Here is a 22333-nt window from a genome sequence, read left to right as displayed (position 1 = left end):
AGACTTTCGCATCAAACAATGTGTGAAAAAGAACACTCCGCAGCCTCGCCGAAGTCTATCAAGTTGCAACAATAAATCCATGCAGCGACACTGCCATTACCTTCAACGCAAGTGATGAACCTAGATTCTGAACAGCCCGAGCACCAGCCGCATTGGTCCTCAGTCCTATAGTGGACAACTTTCGCCTCACCAAGGTGCTCATGGATGGAGGCAGCGGACTGAACATCATTTATGAGGAAACCCTTCAAAAAATGGAAATAGACTGGAACCGCGTCGAGCGAAGCAGCAGAACCTTTAGAGGAATAATCCCCAGTCGGGAAGCGCGCTGCACAGGAAAAATCACACTAGATGTGGTGTTCGGCACGCCGGATAATTACAGGTCCGAAGAAGTCACGTTTCAGGTGGCCCCGTTTAAGAGCGGATATCATGCTTTACTAGGGCGGGAAGCATTCACAATCTTCCAAGCAATACCCCATTACGGGTACATGAAGCTTAAGATGCCCGGGCCGAATGGAATTATCACTCTAGCTAGTGATCCGGACATAGCACTCCGCGCCGAAAACAAGAGGGCCGCATTAGCCCTTGAGGCGCTATCCGAAGCCTTAGCGGCCGAGGAACTGACTGCGCTGCGCTCCATGGTTAACAGGGATGATGTATACTCGATAAGAGATCCAAATCCACATCCTTCAAGCCAGCTGACGAAATAGTCAAATTCCAGGTCCATCCAACGGACCCCAATAAAACAGCTTCCATCGGGGCACGACTGGACCCTGATGCAGACGCCGCACTGTGAGAGTTCCTACGAGAGAACTGGGACATCTTCGCCTGGCACCCTTTAGATATGCCAGGGATCCCACGTAGGCTGGCCGAACACAGCTTAAATATCCTAAAAGGATTTAAACCTGTCAAACAAGCCCTTCGGCGTTTTTCCGAACCCAAGAGACAGGCTATGGGAGAGGAGCTATCCAAGCTATTAGAGGCCGGATTCATCAAAGACATAAAACATCCGGACTGGCTAGCAAACCTGGTGATGGTACCAAAGAAGGACAAATCCTGGCGCCTGTGTGTCGATTTTAAAGACCTTAACAAGGCTTGCCCAAAGGATCCCTTCCCCCTCCCCCGTATCGATCAAATTATCGATGCCACCGCAGGACACGATTTGTTGTGTTTCCTCGACGCATACTCCGGTTACCATCAAATCAAGATGGCAGAATCAGACCAAGCTGCAATAGCATTCATCACACCATACGGCCCATTCTGCTTCAACACAATGCCCTTCGGGCTGAAAAATGCCGGCGCAACATATCAGCGCATGATCCAGACATGTCTAGCAAACCAGATTGTCAAAACAGTGGAGGCGTATGTGGATGATGTGGTCGTCAAATCAAGACATGTCGAATCCCTAGTAAACGACTTGAGGCTTACATTCGATAACCTCCGAAAATATGACATCAAGCTCAACCCAGAAAAATGCGTCTTCGGCATTCCAGCCGGAAAGCTCTTGGGATTCATTGTATCCGGTAGAGGAATTGAAGCAAACCCAGCCAAGATCCAAGCTTTGTCACAATTGGATGTCCCAAAGGACCTTAAACAAATACAAAAATTAACCGGGTGCGTGGCGGCTTTAAGCCGCTTCATCTCCCGCTTGGGAGAAAAGGCACTACCCCTTTATCGCCTCCTTCGGCGCACCGAACACTTCGAGTGGACGGATGCCGCCATGGCCGGACTTGATGAAATAAAAGCCATATTGGCAACAAACCTAGTCCTGGCCGCGCCAATCACCGGCGAACCAATGTTATTGTACATTGCAGCAACACACCAAGTTGTCAGCGCAGTGCTCGTTGTCGAGCGGGAAACGGACGGACACAAATTCCCCGTTCAAAGGCCGATCTACTATGTGTCCACTATCCTCACTCCATGCAAATCACGGTACCCGCATTATCAAAAGATTGCATACGCGGTATTCATGGCATCCCGGAAGCTACGACACTACTTTCAAGAGTGTTCCATAACAGTAGCCTCGAAAGTGCCACTAAACGATATTATCAACAACCATGATGCAACGGGCCGGATTGCAAAATGGGCCATCGAGCTTCTCCCGTTCGATATAACCTTTAAGCCACGGCGAGCTACTAAATCAAAAGTTTTGGCCGACTTCGTCGCAGAATGGACGGAGGCCGAGCTCCCTAGAGAGTACGGCACATATTCAAACTAGATTATGCATTTCGACGGCTCCAAAATGTTGGCCGGACTGGGGGCCAGCGTCGTCCTGACGTCCCCCACAGGAGACACAGTCCAATATGTGCTCCAGATCATGTACACGGATTCCAACAATGCAGCCGAATATGAGGCCCTCCTACATGGCCTCCGGATAGCAGTATCCATGGGTATCCAGCGCCTAGAGGTACGCGGGGATTCAAACCTCGCGATATCACAAATAAATGGAGACTTCGACGCCAAGGACCCAAAAATGGCAGCTTACCACGACGCCGTCCTAAAAATGTCAGCTCGGTTCGAAGGGCTGGAGTTTCACCATATAGCCCGAGAAAACAATCAAGCGGCGGACGTCCTAGCACGCATCGGAGCAAAACGCAATGCAGTCCCCCCAATCTCTTTTTGGAAAGATTGTTCAAGCCATCTGTAGCATGGGAGGGGGAACCCGCAAATAACAGCCCGAACCCAGCCGCACCATTCGACGCCCAACAATCTGACACAATTGGAGGCTCTGCCAACGAAATTACACCTTCAGCCCACATAATAATGGCGGTTATCGCCCCGGGACAGAACCATTCCTAGCCTACCTTACTAGGCAGGAACTCCCGGAGGACCAAAGCGAGGCCCGCTGCATAGTGTGGCGATCTAAGGCCTACAGAGTCCATGAGGGAGAACTTTATAAGAAAAGCAATACCGGAGTCCTTCAAAGGTGCATCTCCGAAGAGGAAGGGCGGAACCTCCTAGCTGAAATTCATGCCGGACTCGGTGGTCACCACGCCGCTGCTTGGTCCCTTGTTAGCAAGGCTTTCCGTACAGGCTTTTACTGGCCGACGGCCCGAGAAGACGCTCAGGACCTAGTCCAACGATGCGCTGGTTGCCACCTTTTTGCCAACCAAAGCCATATGCCACCCACCGCACTCCAAACTATACCCATCACCTGGCCTTTTGCGGTCTGGGGGCTTGACATGGTCGGACCCCTTAAAGGTGGAACCCATAGGAAAAAATACTTACTGGTCATGGTGGATAAGTTCACCAAATGGATAGAAGCCAAGCCTGTTAAAACGGACGAATCCGGACCTGTGATAGACTTCATATCCGGGGTTGTACACCATTATGGTGTCCCCCACAGCATCATAACCGACAATGGTACAAACTTTACCGCCGACGAGGTAAAACTCTGGTGCAAAAACATGGGCATCAAGCTCGATTATGCTTCCATCTATCACCCACAAACCAATGGCCAGGTCGAACATGCAAATGGTCTTATCATGAGTGGCATTAAACCCAGACTGGTGCGGTCCCTCAAGGAATCTAACACGCACTGGGTAGAGGAGCTCGACTCCGTGCTATGGGGGCTGCGGACCACGCCAAATCGCACCACCGGGTACACACCATTTTTTATGGTGTACGGCGCAGAAGTAGTTCTGCCCTGCGACATAATTCATGACTCACCTAGAGTGCGCATGTACGAAGAAAGAGAAGCCGAGCTCGATCGGCAGGACAACTTGGATGCCTTGGAGGAGGAGCGCGATGTGGCAAAAGCCCGTTCCGCATTTTATCAACAGCAGGCCCGAAGATATCAAAGCAGAGAAGTACGGGCCAAAAATTACAATGTTGGCGGACTAGTTCTACGCCTGCGGATAAGAAAAAGGACAAACTCAAGCCCAAGTGGGAAGGTCCATTCATAATCGACCAAGTCCTGACTGGTGGGGCGTACCGCCTGCGAGATGCGTCGAACAACCGACTCGAGCCGAACCCGTGGAACACCACCCGTCTCCGAAGATTCTATGCCTAGCGCCGGACTCTGTGTTTGTCTCCTTCCTCTGTCCATCCCTTTTTGTATTTTTTTGTCTTACATTTCTCTCCTTCCCATTTTTTTTCTTTCATAGCCCTTAAAGGCTCATCTAGTGATGCACAACTCGCGCTCATTAAACCTGGGGGCTTCTTTAACAGAAGCTTATTTATACGGGCTTCACGCACAACACATGCGTCAAACTTCCGCATGTACCTTTTTTCTTCACCATTATATGCATCGATATGACTTAAGTTTTGGCCAAGCTGGGTTGCCTGGCTCCTGTGCTTACCCCTACGTTCCTGATTTTTTGGCTAGGCGGTAAAGGGAGCACCTCTGCAATTGTTACTGCCGGTTCAGCCGGATGTGCACCTCAGACTGGGTGAAGCCGAAAGCTAGCGTTCTTAAGGGAATATTCGGTCGGTGAAATAAAAGATGATCTTTTTACTCATTTTATGCGCCCCCAGATGCTTTTTTTTCTGCGTCTCTTCACGCAGTCCAGACATGCACCTTAGGGCATGCCTCCCAGCGAAAGGAACCCTTAACGGAACTATTCTCTCTGGAAGATGTTTCTTACTAACCATGTAATATAACATAACTAGTTGGGCACTTGTCTGATAAAGCACTAATGACCCCTACGCCTGGTCTCCACACATACCCCGGTTCTTATATAACCGCTAGGGTATTCAGACACACTCCGGACCGCCAGGTCCCGAGGTTGAAGCGAAAAGGTCGGCAACGACAAACGATCTACAATCCGGCTAGAAGGCATTACACATGTCAATTCAAAATTACACAGTCATTCTGACTGATTGTATTCCTCTTCTATACCATCTAACAGGCCGTCTAATTTACAGTCCTGCTGGGAATACTTCACGGCCAACTCTACTTGGCCGTATACTAAGCTTACAAGGATCTCCTTCCCGTCAGGCCCCACTGGTCCGACCTCGGCCATGTGGTTTGGGTCAGACTTCGTAAAACGGGTCTTCACCATGGCCCAGGCCTCCCTAGCGCCTTGTCGGCAGGCCGATATCTTCCACAACCAGAAGCGCCGCCGAGCACCCTTCAGCTTCTCCGCAAGCTCTCCAAGGCCCTCGGGCACGGAGCGGGCAGGCCATAAGGCTTGGGCAATACCCCACATCGCCTGCCGAATTCGCTTGTGCAGTTGCAAGAGTTCGGGAAGAAGGTCACCCGTAGAACCGGGCATCTCCTCTGTAGGACGACCTGTGAGCATACCTACAGACATTACTCTGTTAGTCGACTTCCTCGCTGAACTCTTTTTTCAAAGTTCGTTCAAGCACTTACTAAAAATGCCGCGTCGAAGCCGCTGATTCTCCTTCTGGAGTCCGACAGCTGGCCACAAACATCTTTAAGTTTGACGTCCAGCTTGGTGTTGGCATCCTGAAGATCATTCTTCTCTCGCCTCACCTTTGTCAACATACTCTCACCGGCCTTTAGCCGGCGTAAGAGTTGTTGCTTGTCATGATCGAGTCTGGCGCCATCTGCAATATGATTTGTCAGATTTGCACCCACACCGCACAATACTAATCTTTCGAAGTGTATCTTAACTGAGGGGGTCTCTTTGGGCTCCCCTGCTGCGGCTAGTGCGGCCTCTAGTTGGGCCTTGCACTTTTCCAGCTCCTGGGACAGTACGGTATTCTTCTCTGTAAGAAGCTGCATATTAAATGATCCTTAAATCAGTTGCTCTAACTGCTTCAAGTCTCGGGGGCTACTGGCATATATATATATATATATATATATATATATATATATATATATATTTAACCAAAATTTTCTTACCCGTATGTCTTTTACATACTGCTCCGTGGCTCTGGCTAAACCATTTTGAGCGGCACGGAGGTACGCATCTCCCGAATTAAAGGCATCTAAAGCCTCTTGGGAGAAACAAGCGTCGGGTAGAATTGTCCGGCGACGCCTGTGGTTCATGGCACTCTCCACTTCAGAATTTGTGGCACACAGCCTGTCCGCATCCTCTGTAGGAGGAGCGTCCGGTGCGCTCCTTGTGCTCGCCTCTGCTTCCTGGCCAGACGTTGGAGCCTGGCTGGTGGAGGCGCGATTGGCAACCTCTCCGGATGTAGTCTGGCGAGGTCTCTTTGTTCTGAAGATAGCACGAACGTTAATATGCCCTGACAGAATAACTCCAGGGAAACAGAGGGTGCACTATACCTTTGCACCGGCATCTCAGTCCAGACTACATTCCTTTTTGCCCCACGGGGCCCTGCGGCCCCTCGTTGGCTAGCCGCCGCAGGTTCGGCCTCCTGCCTCGGAAATCTCCCCTGCAAAACACGGCTGTCGTCAGAAACACCGGGCTACGTGAGGGTGGAATCTCTTTCAAGGGAATAAGACCCCGGTTTCTGTCACCTGGGAGGCCGGGATTAACCCTGGGTAATCCGCCGTAATGGCTACCAAGGTATTGTCCTTGCTTAGCTGATGGAACACCCTGTCGATAAGCTCCACCGATATGTCCGGATCCTCTTCGGAGTCCGGATTGAGGGACCATTCTGGGTCCTCAGGCTGTGGAGGGCGGCTGTTTATATCCTTTACCTCCTATCGCAGGTCCTGCATTGAAGTCGTTAGACTACCTATCTAACCATGGGAGTATAAAACAAACGGGCAAGCGCAATTGTTCACTTACCCAACTTGGAGGATCGTACATACTGAATCCGGCCCGCGGGTTGACGCGGAGGAATTCCTCCTTTTCTCCCTTGTACAAAGAGGATAAGATCTTTACTAAGGCAGCGGCTGAGGCCGGCCTCTTACGACCGTAACGTGAGGCGTCATCCTCTCCGTTGAAATCCCACATGGGGTGGCCTCTATATTGAAGCGGCTGCACCCCTCGCATAATGCATGCGGCCATGACTCCAATCATCGTTAGTCCGGAATGAGCCAATAGTCTTATCCGGCCCATCAGGTAAAGGACGTCTCTGTCGCTTTCTCTCTGAGAGCTCCGCGGACGCCAGCTCAAGCGTTTCTTCAATGGAGCACTCTTGAACTCAGGGAGACCGACCCGGATAGGGTCCGGTAGCGGGACGTCATCTATGTAAAACCATTCTGAAGGCCAGTCCTCGGACACCTTCTTTGGGGTTCCAGATAGGTATCCGGTCCCGGCGATGCGCCATACTTCGGCTTCACCCACTTGGTATATAGACCCCTGTTGAGAATGGGGCACCAGGCAGAATAACCTCTTCCACAGCGCGAAATGAGCCTCAACGCCTAAGCATAGCTCGCAAAGGGAGATTGAAAGTGCGTTATATCGACTAGAGGGGGGGTGAATAGGCGATTTTTATGAGAGTCTTCAAAACGTGGAAGTTATGAAGACAAACAGCAGAAATATGCCTATTACTATGCAGCGGAAGGTAGACTACACTAGGCAAGCCATGGTCAAATATCAACAGAGTGAAAGCACAGTGACAAATGGCTGCAGTGTAATAAGGATCAGGTAGGAAGATATTATGAAGCCAAACAGATCATACACTCACGTTGTGAAGACAAAAGATAGAACGGACATGCAATGACTTCACAATGAGTAATCAGTAAGTAAAAGGAAGTGAAGATGAAACCAGTGACTCATTGAAGACAATGATGTGTTGGACCAGTTCCAGTTGCTGTGACAAATGTACGTCTGGTTGGAGCGGCTAGGTATTTAAACCTCAGGACACACAGTCCCGGACACCCAGTCCTGAACACGCAGCTCAGGACACCAAGTCCTCACCGTATTCTCCTTGAGCTAAGGTCACATAGTCCTCGCCCAATCACTCTGGTATGTCTTCAAGGTAGACTCCCAAACCTTCACAGACTTCGTTCACTGGCAATCCACAATGTCTCTTGGATGCTCAGAACGTGACGGCTAACCGTCTGGAGGATGCACAGTCCTCAAGTGTAATAAGTCTTCAGATCACACTGACAAGAAGACTTAAGTGATGCCCAATTCTCTCTGGCTCTGGGTGGTTAGGGCTTTATCCTCGCAAGGAATTCTCTCTCAAAGGCTTCGAGGTGGGTTGCTCTCAAACGACAAAAGCCGTGCACTAAAATCTGACCAGCCAACCGTTGATGGTTGTAGGGGGTGGGCTATTTATAGCCACTTGGCAACCCGACCTGATTTGTCCGAAATGACCCTGGGTCACTAAGAAACTGAGACATGTTCCAATGGTCAGATTTCAAACTCACGCGACAACTTTACTTGGGCTACAAGCAAAGCTGACTTGTCCGGCTCTGGTCAAGATTCACTCTCATTGTCTTCACTCGAAGACATAGGTTTTTGGTTTAGGCATCACTTCAGTCATTCTGACTGGTTCTCCTGGACCCCACTTAACAGTACGGTGGTTCCTATGACTCAACACAAAAGAAAAAGAACTATGAAAGATCTAAGTCTTCGAGCTCCATAGGCTTCATATCGTGTCTTCTTTTGTCATAGTCTTCAATGTGAATATCTTCATATACCACCTTTGACTTCAATGTCTTCATACATTTTTAGGGGTCATCTCTGGTAGTAAAACCGAATCAATGAGGGACTTCTACCTATGTTATCCTGCAATTCTCACAAACACATTAGTCCCTCAACTAGGTTTGTCGTCAATACTCCAAAACCAACTAGGGGTGGCACTAGATGCACTTACAATCTCCCCCTTTTTGGTGATTGATGACAAACTAGTTGAAGTTTTCAACGGGGAATATAGTCTGTGAAATTGTAGAGGATAAGGAATTGTCTTCATAAGTTGCAAGGGCTCCCCCTGAAGATGTGCATATAAGTTAATTTGCTTTTGGAATGCAAATGCACATGGCAGGTTGTACTTGTGGAGATCCACTTCAGCTTATGATGACAATCCACTATGCATGTGAAAGTATATGAAGATAATGACAAGCATAATGGAAAATGGATGTCTGCAGAATGAGATAAGTGCGGAATTTATCGTCGCACATGCGGAATTTATCTTCGCAAAACAGGGTAGCAAACAAGTAGCAGACGACCATCTGGTTTAAGTGTTACAACTCATAAGAACCAAATGTAGCAAAAACGAGAGTTGTAAGCACGAAGCAAAATATAAGGCACCCGCCCATGTGAACCCGCTTGAAGACTATCAATCTCATATGCTTCTCCCCCTTTTGTCAGTAATGACCAAAAATGTTTGAAGACATAGAGTCTCTACTCGTTCCTATGAGGAGTAGGTGAAGAAGCAGGGTTGTTGATGTTGTTTGGCGGTGCAGAAGAGCTTGGAGGTGCTGAAGCATATGGCGGTGAAGTAGCATCGTCTTCTTCCTCAATGATTCTGGCAGTGACTGTGGCAGCAGAGGAAGAGAACTCAGAATCTTCAAGGGATGGAGTTCCCAGCAGCACATCTCTTTGAGGAGGTGTGGAGTCAAACTTGAATCTTTCAGTGAAGCCATCCTCTTGAAGATCAGCTTCAGAAAGCATCATCGTTAGCCCTTTCCATGTGCGGCGACAGGTTTCATGGGCAACGAATGCATTCTTGGTGGAAAGATTTCGGATGCGATTTACATCCACCAAGAGGCTTTTCATCTGTCTCTTCAACCAGTCATGATGCCTATCCTGCTTTTGATGAAGGGCCACAAGAAGCTCTCGGTCGTTGAGAACACGAGTGCGCTTCTTGGGTCTTGAAGCAGTGGCACTGTCAGTGGCTTCAGTTGAAGCAGGATGTGGTGCACGTGTAGTGCCAGCCAAAGGATATACCCTGGAGATGGCTTCAACACCTTCAACGTTTTGAGTGAAGCTCTGGTGTTCTGCATTCTGAAGACTCAGAGGTTGCTTGGCAGGTTCAGGATAAATGGCTTCAGCAGAGGTATCCACATCAGGCAAGAAGATCCGATGGTTGCGGGCTGAGGGCTGATACGAGATGGCAGAGTGAAGTTTGATCAGCCTCATTACCCAAGGAGCATAGAACTTTAAACCAAACAGATCTGAGCCTGATGCAGCTAGTTGGCGTATGAAGAAATCCTGTGCGTTGAAGCATTTGCCATGAAGGATACAGAATATCAGAGTCTTCATTGCACCCTCGATCTTGGCATTTGGAGAGTGTCCTTTAATGGGCCAGAGAGTCCGCCGGATGATGTGATAGATGGTCCTGGGCAGGTACTCATGGTCTTCAACGAAGAACTCTGTGGGATAAGGAGCATCATGGGGCAATGGCTTCATCATGGAGAGCATCTGACTCATATTTGGTTCAGGCCTCTGAAATATGCTCTCAATAGCTTCAGTGTGTAGCCGACAGCCTTGCTCGAAGAATTCACCTGGAGTGGGCAGGCTAGTGAGCTCAATGATATCAAATGCATTGGCTTTGTGATGAACGTTGCCGGTCATCCACACCAGGACCCAAGTCTTCGGATCTCTGTTGTATCCTTTGATGTGCAGTGTGGCATAGAATTGTAGCAGGAGCTCTTCATTCCAATGCTCTTCATCAGTGACAAACTGCAGCAGACCCACTTGTTTGAAGCAATCCAACGCTTCCTCTAGACAGGGCAGACCAGCAATAGCTTCAACATCAAGGCGCTTGTGCGGGAAAATGCGACCTTGGTTGTACAGTATGCAAGAGTAGTAGCTGCGCTGAGGATAGCTCCAGAACCTATCTGATGAAATCCTTTCCCTTGAATAGGGGTTCTTGGAGCTATTGAAGGAAGTATTATCTGCCCTGAAGCCATTGATGTTGAAGGAGCCAGGTGCTGATGCAGGACCTGGAAACCTTGGCAGTCTTGGGATTGGCTTCTGGACCTAAGGCCTGTGCTCAACATGATAGTTGAATTGGGGACCGGCAGCAGACTTAGGAACAGAAGCGGTGGGTTTAGTGGCTTCGCTGTCTTCAGAAGCTTTTGCTGGGGAGGGCTCCACATTAGCTTCGTTGTTGGTTGTGGCAGCCTCAAGATTTTCATCCTCCGCTTGACTAGCAGGAGGGTCTATCACAAGCACGTTCTCCTGGAGAACTGCTTCTTGGTGGAGCAGAGGAGTGGGCTCTTGTGGTACTTCTTCTGCGGCTGATGCAGCCGGAATGTCTTCAGCATAGACTTGAGGCCTTGGACCTTTGCGAAGCCTGCGGAACGCAGACGACGCCTGTGGGGTTGGAGTGGGCTGGGCCTCATAGTCTTCTTCCTCTTGAGGGCAATCCGCCCATGAAGCATCCTGTGCAATTGGCGTCAGTGGACGACCAATGCTGATGAGTTCGCTGTGTTCTAACTGAGGAAGGGCTGCATCATCTTCTACATTGTCATGATGACCAATGTCTTCAGCAGCGATGGGATCAGCCGCTGGAATATCTTCAGCTTCAGGAGCCTCTATGGAAGCAGGCTCATGAACCGTCAGTTGACGTTCTACGTCAGGGTGAACCATAGAGATGGGTTCAACTATCAAGGGCTCTGTGGGAGCAGCCCGAGCTTTCTTGATCTTTCTCTTTTTCTTGCTGGGGGCAGTAGGAGAGGCTTCAGAGCTTTTCCTCTTCCTGGCCTCAGCCTCTGCAGTTCTTGTCTTCTTGAGCTCTGAAGCTGTTGACCGGCTCTTTGGCTTCGAGCCAGTCGTTGCAGTTGGGAAGACAAGCGGAACTGCTTCCTGCCTTGGTGCCTCTGGTTCAGCTGGAACAGTCTTCTTCTTTTTCTTTGCGGCCATCTTGGGGTCGATGCCAGGACGCCCAAGTGCCTTGCGCTTCTCAGCCTCATTGTAGGCTTGCACACATCTGTCAGCCAGAGTCTTCATCCGCTCACGTGAACCCTGAGCTTCTGCACGCTTCTTCAGAAAGTTTTCCTTTAGCTCATGCATCATTGTCTTGAAGCTCTTCACTTCTTGCACGCTGAGCGTGGCCATATTCTTCTTGAACTGAGCCTTTTCATGATCAATTTTCTGCTTCAGTTCAACAATGCGCTGGGAAATGGCAAGTTCTGAAGCTATAGCACCTTGGAAGGCGACGCTTAGGCCAACGGGCAGCTGTAGATCTTCAAAGCTGATGTCTGGTATGGCAAACCACTCGTCAATGAAGTTGTGGATGATGGCGACATCAAAGAGAGGCAGATTGTTGAAGATTTCTGCTTCTTCTTTGCTCTTGATGAGCTGCTCAAGAGCGTCATCTGCAAGATCTTCATCACTTGACATATCAATGGCTTCGCTGCGCAGGATGGCAGCAGCTGTGAGCTCTTTGCCAGTGTGAGACAGAGGCATCTTGGCTTTCTGGTGCCTTGAGATGCGTGATAAGTCTTCAGACTGCACACTGTCTTTAGGAGGTGCAGTCGCCAATGGCTTCGCCTTTGATATTTTTGGTGAAGGGGCCGGCTTTGAAGCTTTTGGCTTCGGCACTGCAGGCACTGCAGGTGCTTCATCAGACTCAGTATCAACTGCAGGCTCATTCACTGCAGTCCCTTGAACCAAGATGTAGGTGATGAGGCCTTCAAGGTTGGCATACGAACCAATGACATTGGGCTCTGCTTCTCGTGTGCCATCTGCCCTTGGTGCTGAAGGACCAGGGATGAAGTCTAACCCAAATTTCTTCTTGTTCTGCTTCGCTGAGTTTTGAGCAAACTGGAAGTTGCGCTTGAACAGATTGTCGTCACGACACCAGAGTAGTGATGACGGATGTGCATCATCAGGCTGTGGCCCACGAACCATGCATGTATAGAAGCTTTGGGCAATAGCTTCATCTCTGGACCTGGGTACAATATTCTTGAATAAAATGTCGCCCCATGGTCTTTTTATGGCACTTTTCTCAGCATACTCTTGGGTTGTGAAGTGGTATTTGAACCATTGTTCTGCCCAATAGCGTCGAATCCATTGGATTCGGGTCTTGCGCTGACCATAATTCTCTTCAGGATCTGTTTTATACATTTCTGCCAGTTCATCAGGCATATCTTTGGATGTTCCTCCACGTCGCTGTCTGCCCCCCTTCCTTGCTGCTGTTTCTGAAGCCATAAACCTTAACTTGGAAGGCTTCAAGACGTTCAAAGGCTTCAAAGGCTTTCTTTTGGTGGACCAACAGGAACTGGCTTCAGGAGAATTTATGTGATGCTGTAAGAATTCTGCAAATGAATGCAGACTATGAGAACCAAAGGATTCTCCCACGGACATGTACCTGTGACAGCATTATGGTGCGAGGGAAGAGGAAGAGGTCATATGCATTCTCAGAAGATTTTGAAGATAAATCAGTTTAGAAGACATTGACCACATCGTGCGAAGACATTCACTCTTAGATAAGAAGTTGGTTCCAGATTTGTACGAATCCACAGATCAGTACAAGTGAGGAATCTAACTACTTTGTGAAGCACAAGTGAATATACTAGGCATGTTATGAGATGCAGTTTGAGATAGATCTAGCTTGTGTGAACAGAAACTACTTGTGGTAGAATGTGACAAATCAATAGGATCAACGGTGCTGTAAAAAGGGAGTTTTATTTACCACACTAAGAACTGCTAGACGGAGTGGGAGATGAGGCCGAGCAGTTCACTCGTTCGTGCCCTAACTTGGCGACGGAGGAGACCTACGGCGACGGCGGAGAGGACGATGTCCGCGGTCGGCGTGAAGACGGCGTCGGAGAGGTTGCGGCAGCGAAGCGCTTCGTCACCGGCGTCGTCTAGAGCTAGCGGTGGCGCTAGGGTTCGTGTGAGGGTGGAAGAAGAGATAGTTACCGCTGTGAGTGTGTATTTATAGGCACAGGGGCGGTACTGTGCTATTACATAGGTGCCCCTGGCGATTCGTATCTGAGGAACGCGTGGCCAGTTTGCGGAAGTTTGGGGTTTGTTCCACGTCCCACGCACGCCTGGATTGTCGGGTGGTCGTTCCTACTTCTCCGGATTTTATGTGGAGGAATGAGCATTGAAAACGGACTTAATGGTTGTCTCTGTATCTTCTGCTGACAAGGACGCAGTGAAGACATTCGACAGTTTCAATAGAATGCATATGACTTGGAGAGATAGTATTTGAGATAGGAAGCATAGAGAAGTTGGGGTCCGATCACATTCACTTAGTTCAAAAGATTCAACACGAAGACATAGCTATAAGTGAATGCTGTAGAGGACAGAACACTAGCACATATATATATATATATATATCTATAATCAACATAGTGAAGATAATCATGAAAATATGTTGAGTTCGAAGCCAAACCAAATGTGAAGACATTGCAAGGTAACACCATGAGAGAAACACTTCAAAATAGAACGTTTGGTGGTGGCGTTACCCACCATATAGGAAGTATTAGACCCAGACACGGCGCACAATTATCATGGCGCTCCAAAGTGAAATTCCACATTAATGTATTCACACTTAGAATGTATGTCTTCATTGATTGAAGATATACTTCACTTCGTGTGTTGCAGATCAAAGTCATCAATATGCATAAGGGTTAGGATGTGTGCCTGATCACAGGACATTTGAGGATTCCAGGATATTTAGCTCACACCGTAACTTGCAAAACCTCTTCTCATCCAAGGGCTTGGTGAAGATATCTTCCAATTGCTCTTCAGTGTTGACGTGTATGATATCAAAGTCTTCCTTCACAACATGATCTCTGAGAAAGTGATGACGAATTTCAATGTGCTTTGTCTTCGAGTGCTGAACTGGGTTGTTGGCAATCTTGATGGCGCTTTCATTGTCGCAGTAAAGTGGCACTTGCTTCAGATGAATGCCATAGTCCTTGAGTGTTTGCTTCATCCACAGAAGCTGAGCACAGCAAGATCCAGCAGCAATGTATTCAGATTCAGCAGTGGAGAGAGATACACAGTTTTGCTTCTTTGAAGACCAACATACAAGTGATCGTCCCAGAAAGTGACATGTGCCTGATGTAGACTTGCGATCAACTTTGTCACCAGCATAATCAGCATCCGAGAATCCAACCAAATCAAACTCTGAGCCCTTTGGATACCATAATCCTAGAGTTGGGGTGTGAGCCAAATATTGAAGAATTCGCTTCACAGCTAAGTGATGCGACTCCTTTGGTGCCGCTTGAAATCGAGCACACATGCAAACACTAAGCATAATATCTGGCCTAGATGCACATAAATAAAGTAAAGAACCAATCATGGAGCGGTATACCTTTTGATCGAACTCTTTACCATTGTTGTCAGGACCCAGATGATGTTTGGCTGGCATTGGTGTTGTGAAGCCTTGCAGTCTTGCATACCGAACTTCTTCAGGCAATCTTTGAGATACTTCTCTTGAGATATGAAGATGCCATTGCATTGTTGTCGTATTTGAAGACCAAGGAAGAACTTTAGCTCCCCCATCATGGACATCTGATATTGCTCTTGCATCATATATCCAAACTCTTCACTGTACTTCTGATTGGTGCAGCCGAAGATAATGTCATCCACATATATTTGGCACACAAACAGTTCACCATCATATGTCTTCGTGAAAAGAGTGGGATCAAGGGAACCAGGTATGAAGCCTTTGCTCTTCAGGAAGTATTTGAGTGTGTCATACCAGGCCCTAGGGGCTTGTTTGAGGCCATACAGTGCCTTGTTGAGCTTGTATACCATGTCAGGATGTTTTGGATTTTCAAAGCCAGGCGGTTGTGCAACATATACTTCTTCTTCAATCTTGCCATTGAGAAAGGCACTCTTCACATCCATTTGATATAGAAGTATGTTATGATGATTTGCATAGGCCACCAGTATGCGTATGGCTTCAAGCCTAGCCACAGGAGCAAATGTTTCATCGAAGTCAATGCCTTCCACTTGAGTATATCCTTGAGCAACGAGACGAGCTTTGTTTCTGACAACTTGACCATGCTCATCTTGCTTGTTGCGATATATCCATTTGGTGCCTATTATGTTGTGCTTCCGTGGATCAGGACGCTTAACTAGTTCCCATACATTATTCAGCTCGAACTGTTGAAGCTCTTCTTGCATAGCTTGAATCCATTCAGGTTCCATGAAGGCTTCTTCAACTTTCTTGGGTTCTGATATTGATACGAATACGAAGTGCCCACAGAAATTTGCTAGCTGAGTTGCCCTTGAACGAGTGAGTGGACCAGGTGCATTGATGCTATCAATTATTCTTTCAATCTGCACTTCATTGGCAACGCGAGGATGTACAGGGCGAAGACTTTGCTCTTGCTGTTCACTGTCGTTGTTGGAAGGAATGTCTTCAGGCTGAACAATGTCTTCATGTTGATCAGGTGCTAAAATGATAAGTTCTTCTTCAGGATGAGCCTCAGAAGGTATAATCTCTCCAGTTCCCATTAGCTTGATTCATTCACTGGATGGAACTTCATCTAGCACACTTGGCAGCTGTTCTCTTTGTGATCCGTTGGTCTCATCGAACCGCACATCCACTGTTTCAACCACTTTGTAATGAAAGAGATTGAAGACTCTGTAGGAGTGCGAATCCTTTCCATATCCAAGCATAAAACCCTCATGTGCTTTTGGTGCAAATTTTGAGGTGTGATGTGGGTCCTTGATCCAGCACCTTGCGCCAAATACTCTGAAGTAACTGACATTTGGCTTTTTGCCAGTAAGGAGCTCATAAGATGTCTTGTTCAGAAGCTTGTGAAGATAAACATGATTTATTGTATGGCATGCAGTGTCAATGGTTTCAGTCCAGAATTTTCTTGGAGTCTTGTATTCATCTAGCATCGTTCTGGCCATCTCAATGAGTGTTCTGTTCTTGCGTTCGACGACGCCATTCTGCTGTGGCGTGTACGGAGCTGAGAACTCATGTGTGATACCCAAGGTATCCAGATATGTATCAAGGCCAGTGTTCTTTAATTCAGTGCCATTGTCACTTCTGATGTGCTTTATCTTGGCGCCAAAATTGTTCATAGCTCGATTTGCGAAGCGTCTGAAGACATCCTGCACTTCAGTCTTGTAAAGGATTATGTGCACCCAAGTATATCTAGAACAATGACAAAGCCATAGAGGCAAGCAGTAGTAGTAAAAGTTGAGTAGTGAGTGGGACCAAAAAGATCCATGTGAAGCAGTTCGAAGGGTCGAGTAGTGGTCATGATTGTCTTCGAGGGATGTTCTGCCCTCGTCATCTTCCCTGCTTCACAGGCACCGCATAAGTGATCTTTCTTGAACTTGACGCCCTCGATGCCTATGACATGTTTCTTCTTCGCAAGAGTGTGGAGGTTCCTCATGCCAGCATGTCCAAGCCTCCGATGCCATAGCCAGCATTCTGAAGCCTTTGCTAGAAGACATACTGCAAGCTGTGGTCCTACTGAGAAATCTACCACGTACAGATCATCTTTTCGATACCCTTCAAACACTAGAGACTTGTCAGATTCCATTAGTACAAGGCAACAATATTTTCCAAACATTACGATCATGTTCAAATCGCAAAGCATTGAGACAGACATTAAGTTGAAGCCAAGGGATTCAACAAGCATGACTTTATCCATGTGTTGATCCCTTGAGATTGCAACTCTACCTAGACCCAATACCTTACTTTTACCAGTGTCAGCAAATGTGATGTGGCTCTTGTCGCATGGACGTAAGGTTGAGTCCATAAGAAGGCTTCTTTTGCCAGTCATGTGATTTGTACACCCACTGTCAATAATCCATTCTGAAGACTTTGAAGACGCTGGTGTCGTACCCTACAGTGCAGTTTGGGGCATAGGCTTCACGAAGAGAATTGTGAAGCAAAAACATTTGACGAACCAGTGGGTTATGAAAACTTAGATCCAGATTAGGACTAATAGGGAGAGTAGCATGCGATTCAGGAATGAAGTACATAATGATGCCATTCGGGCATTTTATCTTGCGTCCTACAAGATTTTTAAGGTCCCTAGCAATAACGTCAGAAGATTTTGTTTTTCTGCTGGAGACCTTTCCCTGCAAAAGAGAGTTAAGCTTTCTTAACCACCCACATCTTCAAGGGTGTCTTAGAAGCAATAAGTCTAAGTACAGCATCTGAGAATTTTGGCTTTGGAACCCTAGCAAACAGTCTAGCAGACGGACAATAGTACTCATAAGAATAGGCAGAATAGTTCTTGGTCATATGAACATGACAGTTTGATGAATGGCTCTCATATTCATATGCCTGGGTATGGTTTCCCTGCAAAACATTTGCGTTAGTGCGACTCAGGTGAGTCCTCTGTCTGTATGAAGCCTTTGGACCGTATGATGCTTTTGGTCTGAGGTTTGTCTTCTTCATGTGAGGTGTCATGAAGACATTCACAGGAAGATTTTCCAGACACGTTTTCGGAACCCAGATCTTCTTCATAGGCGGTCCATTCCTGCAGTTAGTACCAATGTACCTGGCAAACACTTCACCATTCTGATTCTTAAACAGTTTACAGTTTGCATCAAAGGATTCATCAATGATAATGGGGTTAGCACAAGTGAAGCCAGATAAATTGGATGGATCTGCTGAAGGTTCCTTTGCAGCAACCCACTTGGTTTTGGGGTACTGCTCAGGTTTCCAGTAAGAGCCATCTGCATTTATTTTCCTTACAAACCCTACACCCTCTTTCCTAGGGTTTCGGTTCAGAATCTGCTTTTTCAGCACATCACATAGCATCTGATGCCCTTTAAGGCTTTTGTACATCCCTGTTTCAAGCAATGTCTTCAACCTAGCATTCTCATCAGCAATAGCAGTGGTATCCTCAGCAGAGGGGTTAGTTACCACATCAACAGTTGAAGATATTGCAACAGCAGTAGCAGTGGAACATTCAGCAACAGAAGTAGCATTATCACGCTCAATGCATTTAAGACATGGTGGTTCAAATCCTTCCTGAGCGGAACTGATCTGTTCGACGTGAAGTGACTCGTTTTCCTTTTGAAGATCTTCATGAGCCGCTCTCAATTTCTAAAGTTCTTGCTTCCTTTGAAGATAATCATAGGAAAGCTTTTCATGAGTTGTTGAGAGAGTATCATGACGATCTTCAAGTTCCTGATACTTAACATGAAGATTTTTTATGTCTTCAATTAAGGATTCAGATCGAGTCATTTCAGCACCCAACAGATCATCGCTTCTGTCTAAGAGTTTTTGAATATGTTCCATGGCTTTCTGTTGTTCAGTTGCAATTTTAGCGAGTGTTTTGTAACTGGGTTTTGAATCACAATTAGAGTCATCGTCACTAGATGTTTGATAGTGAGTAGTGCGTTTGTTTACCTTGGCACCGCGTGCCATGAAGTAGTAGGTAGGAGTGGAGTAGTCCTTGTCATTTGCATCGGTGTTGGTGATGAGGTCATTGTCTTCAGTGTTGAAGATGGACTTGGCGACGTATGCTGTAGCCAGACATGCAATGCCAGAATCAGACTCCTCCTCAGACTCCACCTCTGCCTCCTCAGAAGTGGACACCTCCTCTGGATCCATTTCCTTGCCAGCAAATGCACGTGCCTTGCCAGATGAGCTCTTCTTGTGTGATGAAGACTTTGAGGAAGACTTGGAAGAAGACTTTGTGTATTTCTTCTTCTTCTTGTCGTCAGAGTCATATTCCTTGCTCTTCTTCTTCTTTCTGTTCTCGTTGTCCCACTGTGGACACTCAGAGATGAAGTGTCCAGTTTTCTTGCACTTGTGACATGTTTTCTTCTTGTAGTCATGAGCAGAAGCTTCATTATTCCTTGAGCTTGATCGTGAAGACTTTCTGAAGCCTTTCTTCTTGGTGAATTTTTGGAACTTCTTCACTAGCATTGCAAGTTCCCTTCCAATGTCTTCAGGATCATCAGAACTGCTGTCAGATTCTTCTTCAGATGAGGAAACAGCTTTTGCCTTCAAGGCACGAGTTTGCCCATAGTTTGGACCGTAGATATCTCTTTTCTCAGAAAGCTGAAACTCATGTGTGTTGAGCCTCTCAAGTATGTCAGACGGATCGAGTGTCTTGAAATCAGGACGTTCTTGAATCATCAGGGCTAGGATGTCAAACGAACTATCAAGTGATCTCAGCAGCGTCTTGACGATTTCATGTTTGGTGATCTCAGTAGTGCCGAGGGCTTGAAGCTCATTTGTGATGTCAGTGAGCCGATCAAATCTATGCTGGACATTCTCATTGTCATTTTGCTTGAATCAGTTGAAGAGGTTGCGAAAAACGCTAATTCTCTGATCTCTCTGGGTTGAGATGCCTTCATTGACCTTGGAGAGCCAGTCCCAGACCAGCTTGGATGTCTTCAAAGCACTCACACGGCCATACTGTCCTTTGGTCAGATGACCACAGATGATGTTCTTGGCAGTAGAGTCCAGTTGAACGAATTTCTTGACATCAGCAGCAGTGACACCTTCTCCAGCCTTGGGGACGCCATTCTCGACGACATACCATAGGTCAACGTCAATGGCTTCAAGATGCATACGCATCTTATTCTTCCAGTAGGGATATTCAGTTCCATCAAAGACGGGGCACGCAGCGGAGACTTTAATTATCCCTGCAGTCGATATAGCTAAAACTCCAGGTGGTTAAACCGAATCACACAGAACAAGGGAGCACCTTGCTCTGATACCAATTGAAAGTGCGTTATATCGACTAGAGGGGGGGTGAATAGGCGATTTTTATGAGAGTCTTCAAAACGTGGAAGTTATGAAGAAAAACAGCAGAAATATGCCTATTACTATGCAGCGGAAGGTAGACTACACTAGGCAAGCCATGGTCAAGTATCAACAGAGTGAAAGCACAGTGACAAATGGCTGCAGTGTAATAAGGATCAGGTAGGAAGATATTATGAAGCCAAACAGATCATACACTCACGTTGTGAAGACAAAAGATAGAACAAACATGCAATGACTTCACAATGAGTAATCAGTAAGTAAAAGGAAGTGAAGATGAAACCAGTGACTCGTTGAAGACAATGATGTGTTGGACCAGTTCCAGTTGCTGTGACAACTGTACGTCTGGTTGGAGCGGCTAGGTATTTAAACCTCAGGACACACAGTCCCGGACACCCAGTCCTGAACACGCAGCTCAGGACACCAAGTCCTCACCGTATTCTCCTTGAGCTAAGGTCACATAGTCCTCGCCCAATCACTCTGGTTGTCTTCAAGGTAGACTCCCAAACCTTCACAGACTTCGTTCACTGGCAATCCACAATGTCTCTTGGATGCTCAGAACGTGACGCCTAACCGTCTGGAGGATGCACAGTCCTCAAGTGTAATAAGTCTTCAGATCACACTGACAAGAAGACTTAAGTGATGCCCAATTCTCTCTGGCTCTGGGTGGTTAGGGCTTTATCCTCGCAAGGAATTCTCTCTCAAAGGCTTCGAGGTGGGTTGCTCTCAAACAACAAAAGCCGTGCACTAAAATCTGACCAGCCAACCGTTGATGGTTGTAGGGGGTGGGCTATTTATAGCCACTTGGCAACCCGACCTGATTTGTCCGAAATGACCCTGGGTCACTAAGGAACTGACACGTGTTCCAACGGTCAGATTTCAAACTCACGCGACAACTTTACTTGGGCTACAAGCAAAGCTGACTTGTCCGGCTCTGGTCAAGATTCACTCTCATTGTCTTCACTCGAAGACATAGGTTTTTTGTTTAGGCATCACTTCAGTCATTCTGACTGGTTCTCCTGGACCCCACTTAACAGTACGGTGGTTCCTATGACTCAACACAAAAGAAAAAGAACTATGAAAGATCTAAGTCTTCGAGCTCCATAGGCTTCATATCGTGTCTTCTTTTGTCATAGTCTTCAATGTGAATATCTTCATATACCACCTTTGACTTCAATGTCTTCATACATTTTCAGGGGTCATCTCTGGTAGTAAAACCGAATCAATGAGGGACTTCTACCTGTGTTATCCTGCAATTCTCACAAACACATTAGTCCCTCAACTAGGTTTGTCGTCAATACTCCAAAACCAACTAGGGGTGGCACTAGATGCACTTACAGAGACGAAACCCGCAATATGCAATATGGAGGCGGGCGTGAGATTGTGCAGCTGGAGGCCGTAGAACTCCAGAAGCCCACGGAGAAATGGATGAATTGGAAATCCCAGTCCCCTTATTAGATAGGGGACGAGGCACACCCGCTCTCCTTTAGAAGGATTGGGGGTGCTCTCTGCTTGTTTTCCACCATTGTAGGTGGCGTGACCGGCTCGGACCGGGACCATGTATGCCTGAGGGAGAAATCCCTTGGCCTGAAGCGACACTAACTCGCTATGCGGGATGGTGCAACTCTCCCAGTCCCCGGGTTTGGGACCGGAGGGGCGAGGGGAGGAGCTACGACGGCTGGTCATGTTGGAATGGACCTTTGCTGGAAGCGCTCTGATGATAACTCGCGGAAAGGAGAAGATGTGGTTTGGACCTAAATCCCCATCCCATTAAATAGGCGGCTCGTTTATACGGCTAGGGGTGTGGATGTAAAAACGCCCCGGCTTTTCGCATTCGTTTGACACGTGGAAGACGGCCATTATTGGGCATGGAAGCCGAGGAGCACTACATTACAAAAAA

Source organism: Triticum urartu, chromosome 1A (genome assembly GCF_056163025.1).
Source record: "Triticum urartu cultivar PI428250 chromosome 1A, HENAU_Tu73, whole genome shotgun sequence".
Taxonomy (NCBI): domain Eukaryota; kingdom Viridiplantae; phylum Streptophyta; class Magnoliopsida; order Poales; family Poaceae; genus Triticum; species Triticum urartu.
This window is presented reverse-complemented; position numbering follows the sequence as displayed.